The sequence below is a fragment of the Dipodomys merriami genome, unplaced genomic scaffold (genome assembly GCF_024711535.1).
Source record: "Dipodomys merriami isolate MVZ:Mamm:240054 unplaced genomic scaffold, mDipMer1.0.p SCAF_2, whole genome shotgun sequence".
NCBI classification, from domain to species: Eukaryota; Metazoa; Chordata; class Mammalia; order Rodentia; family Heteromyidae; genus Dipodomys; species Dipodomys merriami.
Window position 1 is genome coordinate 29757390 of NW_027203381.1, and position 8495 is coordinate 29765884.

Genomic DNA, 8495 nt, shown 5'->3' on the forward strand with positions numbered 1-8495 from the left:
TGGTTTATATTTACTTCTAGAATCCCTTGTCCCTTCTAGAGGCATGATTAGAACATTTGATCCAGCCCTTTCTGGATAGAAAGTGTCTGGAGAGCTTGATTATGAACTCAGCCATTAGAGTCCTGCTCACATCTGGTTTCTTTTGTGACAGGGAACCTGCCAAGGATTATATGTGTACACTTGGCCAAGGGTGTAGAACCAGCATTCTGTGGGAGGAGCATTAAAATCATTTATTGCTTAGGCGCTGACATTTTCTTTGAAATTTAAAATTTCTATTATGTAGTGTGCTCATGAGGAATGCTTGGCATCTGCTTTTAAAAAACTTAAAACAACCTGTATCAGCCAAGACTTCTAAACTAACGTAGACACACTATAATAATAACACCAATTATTATCTTCATGGTGCTAGTGCCCCTGCAGGCATCAATTTAGTGTATCTGATTAAGAAGCTTATTATTTTATAAGCAGACAGTAAAATATTGCTCTTACTTTTATTTTGGTACAACTTGTCATATGGAATGATAATAAATCCTTACTTACAAATGCCTGTTTTATCCCCTGCAGTCTGGCACGTGTAAATTTTTATATAGTCCTGCCTTTATGCAGACTTTGCCTTGCAGGTTCATGTGAAGTTAAATCACAGAAGGACAAGCAGAAGGCCTAGAGGATAAGGTAAAGGCTTTTTGGTTCAGTGAAGTCTAAATTTGAAGCTTGGCTGTGAAAATCACTGGCTGTGTCCGAAGATAGAGTGATCTCCTCTCCTGAGAGCTGTTTCCAACTTCTTAGAACCTTTGGAAATAAACACCCAGACTCTGTGAAATTCTGTTTATTTTCTGTTTCTTTTTTCTTTTTGGAAGTGCTGGGGATTGAGCTCAGAGCTTTGTGTTTGCTAGGCAGGTTCTCTACCACTTAACTTTAGTTCTTTTGGGGATAGAATCTCAAGTTTCTGCTCAGCTGGCCTGGACTGAGATCTTCCTTATTTATGTTTCCCACATAGCTAGGGATGATAGGTACACATTGCCAGGCCCAGCTATGGGTTGAGAAGGTGTCTTGCTAACTTGGTTAACCTAAAATTGTGATCTTCTCAATCTCTGACTCCCAAGTAGCTGCGATTACAGATGTGAGCTCCTGACCCAGCCCAGACCTCATGACATTGTTAGATATAGTTCCTATATCAAGAAAGAGACATGTTTTCTCAGAGTTCCCACTGCTCCCAGCTGGGCCTGGGGCAGGAGAGGAACAAGAGGCAGTAAAGTAGGTTAAAGGTAATGCCAGAATTTCTTGCATTCTTTTTTCCCCTAGTTGGTTATGTGTTTGTACTTTGTTCAGTGGAAGATCAGTGGTAGGAGAGGAAAGAACAGCAAGACACAAAAACCGGGGTACAGTATATTAAATTTTGGAAGATAGTGTTCAACTCCTGTGTGGCCAAATGAAGGCATATTAGAATACATCACTAGAAAATGGGAGAGGCCAATCTGAGGAGGACTTTAAAGGAAGATCATTTTTATGAAACTTCACCTCCTTTGGTGTCTCCTGCCCGTTTTCTAATCTTACTCCCTGTGGCCTTATCCCCTGTGCATATTGACTAGGCCACTCAGTGGGGTTTATATCTATACTGGGCATTGCTTTCTCCAGTGTGAATAAAGATCACAGGCCTCATTAATGTCCTTTTCTCAACAAATGTTCTTCCAGACTGATGGTGTGAATCCTTGAACCAGTCTTGTCTTGGACAGCATTTATTTACACTGAATTTTCTCTTTCTTTCTTTCTTTCTTTCTTTCTTTCTTTCTTTCTTTCTTTCTTTCTTTCTTTCTTTCTTTCTTTCTTTCTTTCTTTCTTTCTCCTTTCTTCCTTCCTTCCTTCCTTCCTTCCTTCCTTCCTTCCTTTCTTCTTTCCTTCCCTCTCTCTCCCTCTCTTTCTCTCTCCTTCCCTCCCTTCTTTCTTTCTCTTTCTCTCTCTTTCCCCTTCCTTCCTTCCTTCCTTCCTTCCTTCCTTCCTTTCTTCTTTCCTTCCCTCCCTCCCTTTTCTCTCCCTCTCTTTTTCTCTCCCTCTCTTTTTCTCTCCCTCTCTCCTTTCTTTCTTTCTTTCTTTCTTTCTTTCTTTCTTTCTTTCTTTCTCTCTCTTTCTTTCTTTCTTTTTCTTTCTCTCTCTCTCCCTTCCTTCCTTCCTTCCTTCCATCCTTCCTTCCTTCTTTCCCTCCCTCCCTCCCTTCCTCCCTTCTTTCTTTCTCTCCTTTCTTTCTTTCTTTCTTTCTTTCTTTCTTTCTTTCTTTCTTTCTTTCTTTCTTTCTTTCTCTCTTTCTTTCTTTCTTTTTCTTTCTCTCTCTCTCCCTTCCTTCCTTCCTTCCTTCCTTCTTTCCCTCCCTCCCTTCCTCCCTTCTTTCTTTCTCTTCTTTCTTTCTTTCTTTCTTTCTTTCTTTCTTTCTTTCTTTCTTTCTTTCTTTCTTTCTTCCTTCCTTCCTTCTTTCCCTCCCTCCCTCCCTGTCTCCCTCCCTTCCTCCCTTCTTTCTTTCTCTTTCTCTTTCTTTCTTTCTTTCTTTCTTTCTTTTTCTTTCTTTCTTTCTTTCTTTCTTTCTTTCTTTCTTTCTTCTTCCTTCCTTCCTTCCTTCCTTCCTTCCTTCCTTCTTCCTTCCTTCCTTCCTTTCTTTCTTTCTGTGTATGCCAGTCCTGGGGCTTGAACTCAGGTCCTGGGTGCTATCTCTGAGAGCTTCTTCTAAAAGGTAGTGCTTGAGCCACAGTGTCACTTTTGGCTTATTGTGAGTAGTTAATTGGAGATGAGAGTCTCAAGCACTTTTCTGCCTAGACTGGTTTTTGAATCACAATCTTCAGATCTCATCTCATGAGTAGTTCAGATTACAGTCATGAGCCATCAGCACCTGGCTTTTACACTGCATTTTTAATATTTCAAGATTTTGATGTAGATGTACTGATCTTGGATGGTTAAACTTATCTCAGGATGCCCTAGGCTTTGTAGGTCTTCTATTAAAGATTTGGAGTTATTGAATGTATAGACAGAAAATTCTCAAAACTAAAAATCTAGGATTTATAATCCAGGTCACTTAGGTGTTTTGATATTTGCATCTGCTAATTATAACAAGTTGACGTGTAAGTTTGTAGAGGTTCTAACAAAATATACTCTAAATATACTGTCAGTATTCTAATTTTTAATTACTTTATCATAGTATAGTTTTTTAAACCAAATTAATCCTCTTGATTGCTCTGCCTTTTCTAGATTTTAATTGGTTTGACTAATACAAGAAATGGTATACTTCATATTTTGATAGGGGTATCAAAAGGACCAGGGTAGAAGGTTATATGCAGTTATTTCTCTTTTTTACTTTGTTTTAGTTTTCTGTACCCTTTGTCTTATAGATAAGCTTATCTGATCTGAAGAAGAGAAAGGGAATCACAGAAACAGCAGGACTAAGAATGAACTAATGCAACAATGATACTCACTAGACACTATGTTGGAAATAAACTTTACAACTTGTGGGGAGAGGTGTGGAGAGTGTTAGGAAAATGGAGAACAGAAAAGGAATAGGCAGGACTCGATCATCAACAGGCCATCATCCACAGGCAAGGACTGTTTATTGAGGAACAGCCAAGGGGCACAGACATTCCCATGGTTTGGAGGTTGTGTCTAAGAGTTGGGACAGGAGCTGGGTTTTAATAGGAGGTCCCAGCAAGGAGGCAGAGGTGAATGAAAAAGCCACTAGGTCAAGGAAGGTGGGGGCCTTTCAGTTGGGCCCACAATGGGATGTTTACAGCTGGGTTTAGGTGGATTGCTCTGCTTGCATTTCAAACGAGTTCACACATATCTGGGATTTTGCCTGGAGTCTGTATGGGCCTGGGACAATAGCGGGGGGGGGGGGGGGGGGGGGGGTGTCAATCCTTCAGGGAGTGGTAATCAGGAGAAAATGAGGGAGGGGGTAAAAGTGTTTAAAAAGAAATGTCCTCATTATCTTACTTTTGTAACTGTAACCCCCTTGTTCATCACCTTTACAATAAATTTTTTAAAAGAGAGAGAAAATAAAGGAAGGGGTGATATTGTCCCCTCCAAAAAGAAAAGAAATACACTCATTACCTGACTTATAAAATGGTAATTACCCCTCTAAAGAACACCTTAATGATAACAATAAATTTTTATATTATTATATATAATTTAAATATATAAAGTATATATGTACATAATTATATATATTTAAAAAGGGACCAAGGTGTGTAATTGCCTTTTATTAGGCACACTGATCTGTGAGCTATTTTCCTTCTGTTTGGAAAGTAGCTTGGGTAGCATGGTAGAAAGCACACTACTGTTGGAGAATACCTGAAGTTAGAACTGTTCCATGTTCAAGTCATACTACTTGACAAGGAAGTTACTTGGTGTGTCTGGAGGTAGAAATGGCTTGAAAAGGGCTTAAGCATTTAGTTCAGTGGAACAGCAAGACTGAATTCAGTCCTCCACTATAGAAAAAAAAAAAAAAGAGGATTGAAAAAGGGAAGGGCAGGGACTGACTTGGACCTTGGCTGCAGAACAGGAAAGTAAATGGTAACTTCCAGGGACAAAGCTTGAATGGGGCACCATGGGTATTCAAGGGAGAGTAGGAGGTAGACCCCCTGTAGGGTCCTGGGAAAGGCAGGATAACTTGGCTAATTGGTGAACTTAGTTATTTCTCAATGAAAATACCTCAAGGCAAAAGTAGGAGCAAATCACTGGGTAGTGCTTGTCTGGACTTACAGGTCTCATTGGGGAGACTGAGCAAGGTTATCTCAAGAGAAGCTGGGGTGTTGAACCCTGTCCTATTCTACCCACCCTTATCTAAATTAAAAGCAAGGCTTGATGTTGTTTTGATTTGCATGGCTAGAGAACATGAGCATTTGTTCATGTGTCTATTGGACATTCTTACTTCCTCTTCAGAAAAGTCTCTCTTTAAGTCTTTGGCCCACTGATTAATAGGGCAGTTGCTTCTTTGAGGATTTGGTTTTTGGGGATTTAATTTTTTTGTGTTCTAAGTGTTTTAGATATGAGGCCCTTGTCTGTTGTCTGGCTAGTGAAGATCTTCTCCCAATCTGTGGGCTTTCTATTGAACTTGCTAGCTATGTCTTTTGCCATACAGAGCTCTGCAGTTTCATGCAATCCCATTTGTCCAACCTTTCTGTGATTTGTTGTGTTTCTGGGGCTTTGTTAAGAAAATTTTGGCCTGTGCCAAGGAACCCTAGACTTTCTCCTATTCCATCCTGTAATGTTTTCAGTGTCTGCTTTTACCTTGAGGTCTTTGATCCATTTGGAATTGATTCTGGTGCAGGGTGATATATAAGGATCTAACTTCTGGCCATAAAAGAAGTGTAAATCAAAACAACATTGAGAGTCCACCTTACCCCAGTTAGAATGGCTATAATCAAGAAGTCTAATAACAACAGATGTTGGAGGGGATGTGGCCAAAAGGGAACACTACTACACTGTTGGTGGGAGTATAAACTTGTTCAACCACTCTGGAAAGCAGTTTGGAGGTTCCTTAAAGGACTACACATACAGCTTCCCTATGATCCAGCAATCCCACTTCTGGACATTTACCCAAATGGTCACAAACAAGATCATGCTAAAGCTACCAGCACAACTATGTTTATTGCAGCCTTATTTACCATAGCTAAGATATGGAACCAACCCAGATGCCCCATAGTAGATAAATGGATCAAGAAAATGTGATATATATATATATATATATATATACACACACACACACACACACACACACACACACACACACACACACACACACACACGCACAATGGAATTCTATGCTTCCATCAGAAAGAATGATACCACCCCATTTGTAAGGAAATGGAAGGACTTGGAAAAAAAAAAGTGAAGTAAGCCAGACACTAAGAAACAGGTCTCATGGTCTCCCTTATTTGTAATAATTAGTACACATGGAGGACAATCCTAGCAGATGATCAGCCTAGCTCAATAGCTATGTATATATTACCATACAAGATGATGCTAAGCGAAATGAACTCTAAGACTTGGATACAAGAGGTTTTTCTTTGTTGTTATTGTTTTTATTGTGCTATGTGCTTTCTTTTTTTCTTTTGTGCTTTCTTTCCCTCCTATGGTTTATCCCGTTGTTATTGCATTCGATTTTGGTACCTGGATATTGTATATATGTTTATCTGAACTAGGGAAGGGGAACAACAGAATGGTGAGACAAAGGACAAAGGGGGAACCAATGCAACAGCGACACTCATAAGACAATATGTTGGAAATGATCTGCACAGTGTGTGTGTATGTATGGGGGAGATTAAGGGGCAGGGAAAGAGGGAGAAAAATGAGGGAAGAGGTAACAAGAGGTAACAAGAAATGTAATCAATACCTTACTTATGTAACTGTAACCCCTCTGTACATCATCTTGACAATAAAAGTTTAAAAAAGCAAGCCTCATAGTAGGAATTAGCATTGTTAAGAGAAAATGCTAGAGAAGAGGTAAGAAAAGTTTGGTCCTTTATAACCAGATTGAACTTTTACAATCTATGTGGCAATCAAAGATATAGTGATTCTACCATTTCCTGAAAGGTCATTTTACTTCTGTCCTACAATGGAATATATTAACACATCTTGTAGTCTGCCCTTTGATATTGTGTGATCTTTTAAATAGTAGAACGTGACAATGAGGGAGTTTTGGATGGTTTCATTTCAATGAATGATGATCTGCTTGTTTTAATTTATAATACAAAGAAGGATGTTGAACTGGAGAAATGTTTTCATGTTCTCCTATCAGAACCAAATGAATGAAACATTAAAGAATAGTAGTTGAAATTGTTTCCAAATCAGAGAGTCACATTTCTCTGTAATTTTCTCCTGTTGGTTCCTATTTATATTTTCTGTGGAGGCTGAATTGTGGTTGTCATAGCAACTTTTCTACATGAACGTCTGCTACTTGGAATTTTTAAATTATTTGCACACTGTAGCAAGAACAGATCCATTAAAATCTCAGAATTTCTTTTTATGACATCTGACCAGAATATATGTTTTAACCTTATCACTCTATTTTTTTCTGATGGCTGAGTTACAGGATGATTTAGGATTTCATTTTGATGGACCAGGAACTAGTCTTATGAACAAGTTATTTTGAAGATGAATTTGTGAGTTCTGGCCCTTACCTTTGACACCTTCAATGGCTCAGGCCTTTGGAGATTTCCTTCATGTTCTTGGCGTAAATATCAAAAGTCCATGCAAGATGTTTGTTTTCTTTTCTTTCATCCTTTTTATATTGACTTCCTTTTGCCTTTAGATATTTCCATCTAGTTTTCATGTGGGTTTTTAAACATTTTTGACCCTACTTCTCTGCTAAAACTGTGCCTTTGAAAAGTTCTGTTCAGTCAAATCCATTGGTTTCTCAGAATTCACCATCTCTGTCTTTTCTGTGGCTTTGTTATTGTTGATTAGTGGATCTCCCTTGAAATGTTTTCCTTGGGGACAGCTCTTTGGTCCATCCTTTCCTCTTCTTACCCACTCCTAACATTTTCTACTAAAAAATGTGTCCTACTCCCCACTAGGTTCTTGTTCGAACAGCTCTACATTCTACATTCACTGAAGTGAAGTTATTCCCACATGCTACCTGTCACTAGAGAGGGCTAACCTTCCACCCCATGATGCTGACCACTTACGTCCACTGCAGTACTGTATCTCCAGATGTCTGCAGGATATCTTGGCTGTCAGCATCTGCCTTTCAATGATGGGTTCAAGCTTTTCTCATCTTGACTTACCTTGTTCACAACAACCAACAACTTTTTTCAGGTTGCTCTTTGCATCTGGCTCTGCACGGCTGTAGTATTACATGGTGTGCAAACCTAGAAAAAGACCCACTACATAGGAATGGTAAGAGTAGAAGAGGAAGACAATAACACCTTCTTAATCATCATGAAGCTGACTTTGATTCTGAGGACTCCGTGGAAGGATCTTGAGAATCCCTGGAATAATAGGATCCCATTTTGACAATCATGGGTGATAGAGGGTTGCTAAGTCTTTTTCAATTTTGGTTTTGATGTCTATATTAGGAAAGTTAAAAATCAAGCACTATCATACTGTCAGATTCTAATAGTTATTGGTGGAATTCAGTCCCCCCAAACTCTATTAGGTGACAAATTAGTAGTTTATTTTTTTAAGTTTGTGATATTAAACTTTAGCTAGGTTGCTATGGTTAGAACTGTAAGTCTAACAGACATAGACTATGTGCTTATAGTGCATGGAGTTTGTTAGGGAAAAGTTTAGAAATTAACCCAGATAATTTCACCATTAAATAGAGAAAGGGAGTTATACACTGTGCTAAGTGTTCATTTATATTATTCTTATTTATTGAGCACCTATCATTATCCTTGTGTTGTAGGTAGGGAAACTAAGTTTCAGTAAACAATCAGGTAAATCAGTCTTCAAAAATGGGTTCTTATCTACCATACTCATAGGAGAACTACTTGAGTGCACGTTGGAAGTGTCAGAGTAGT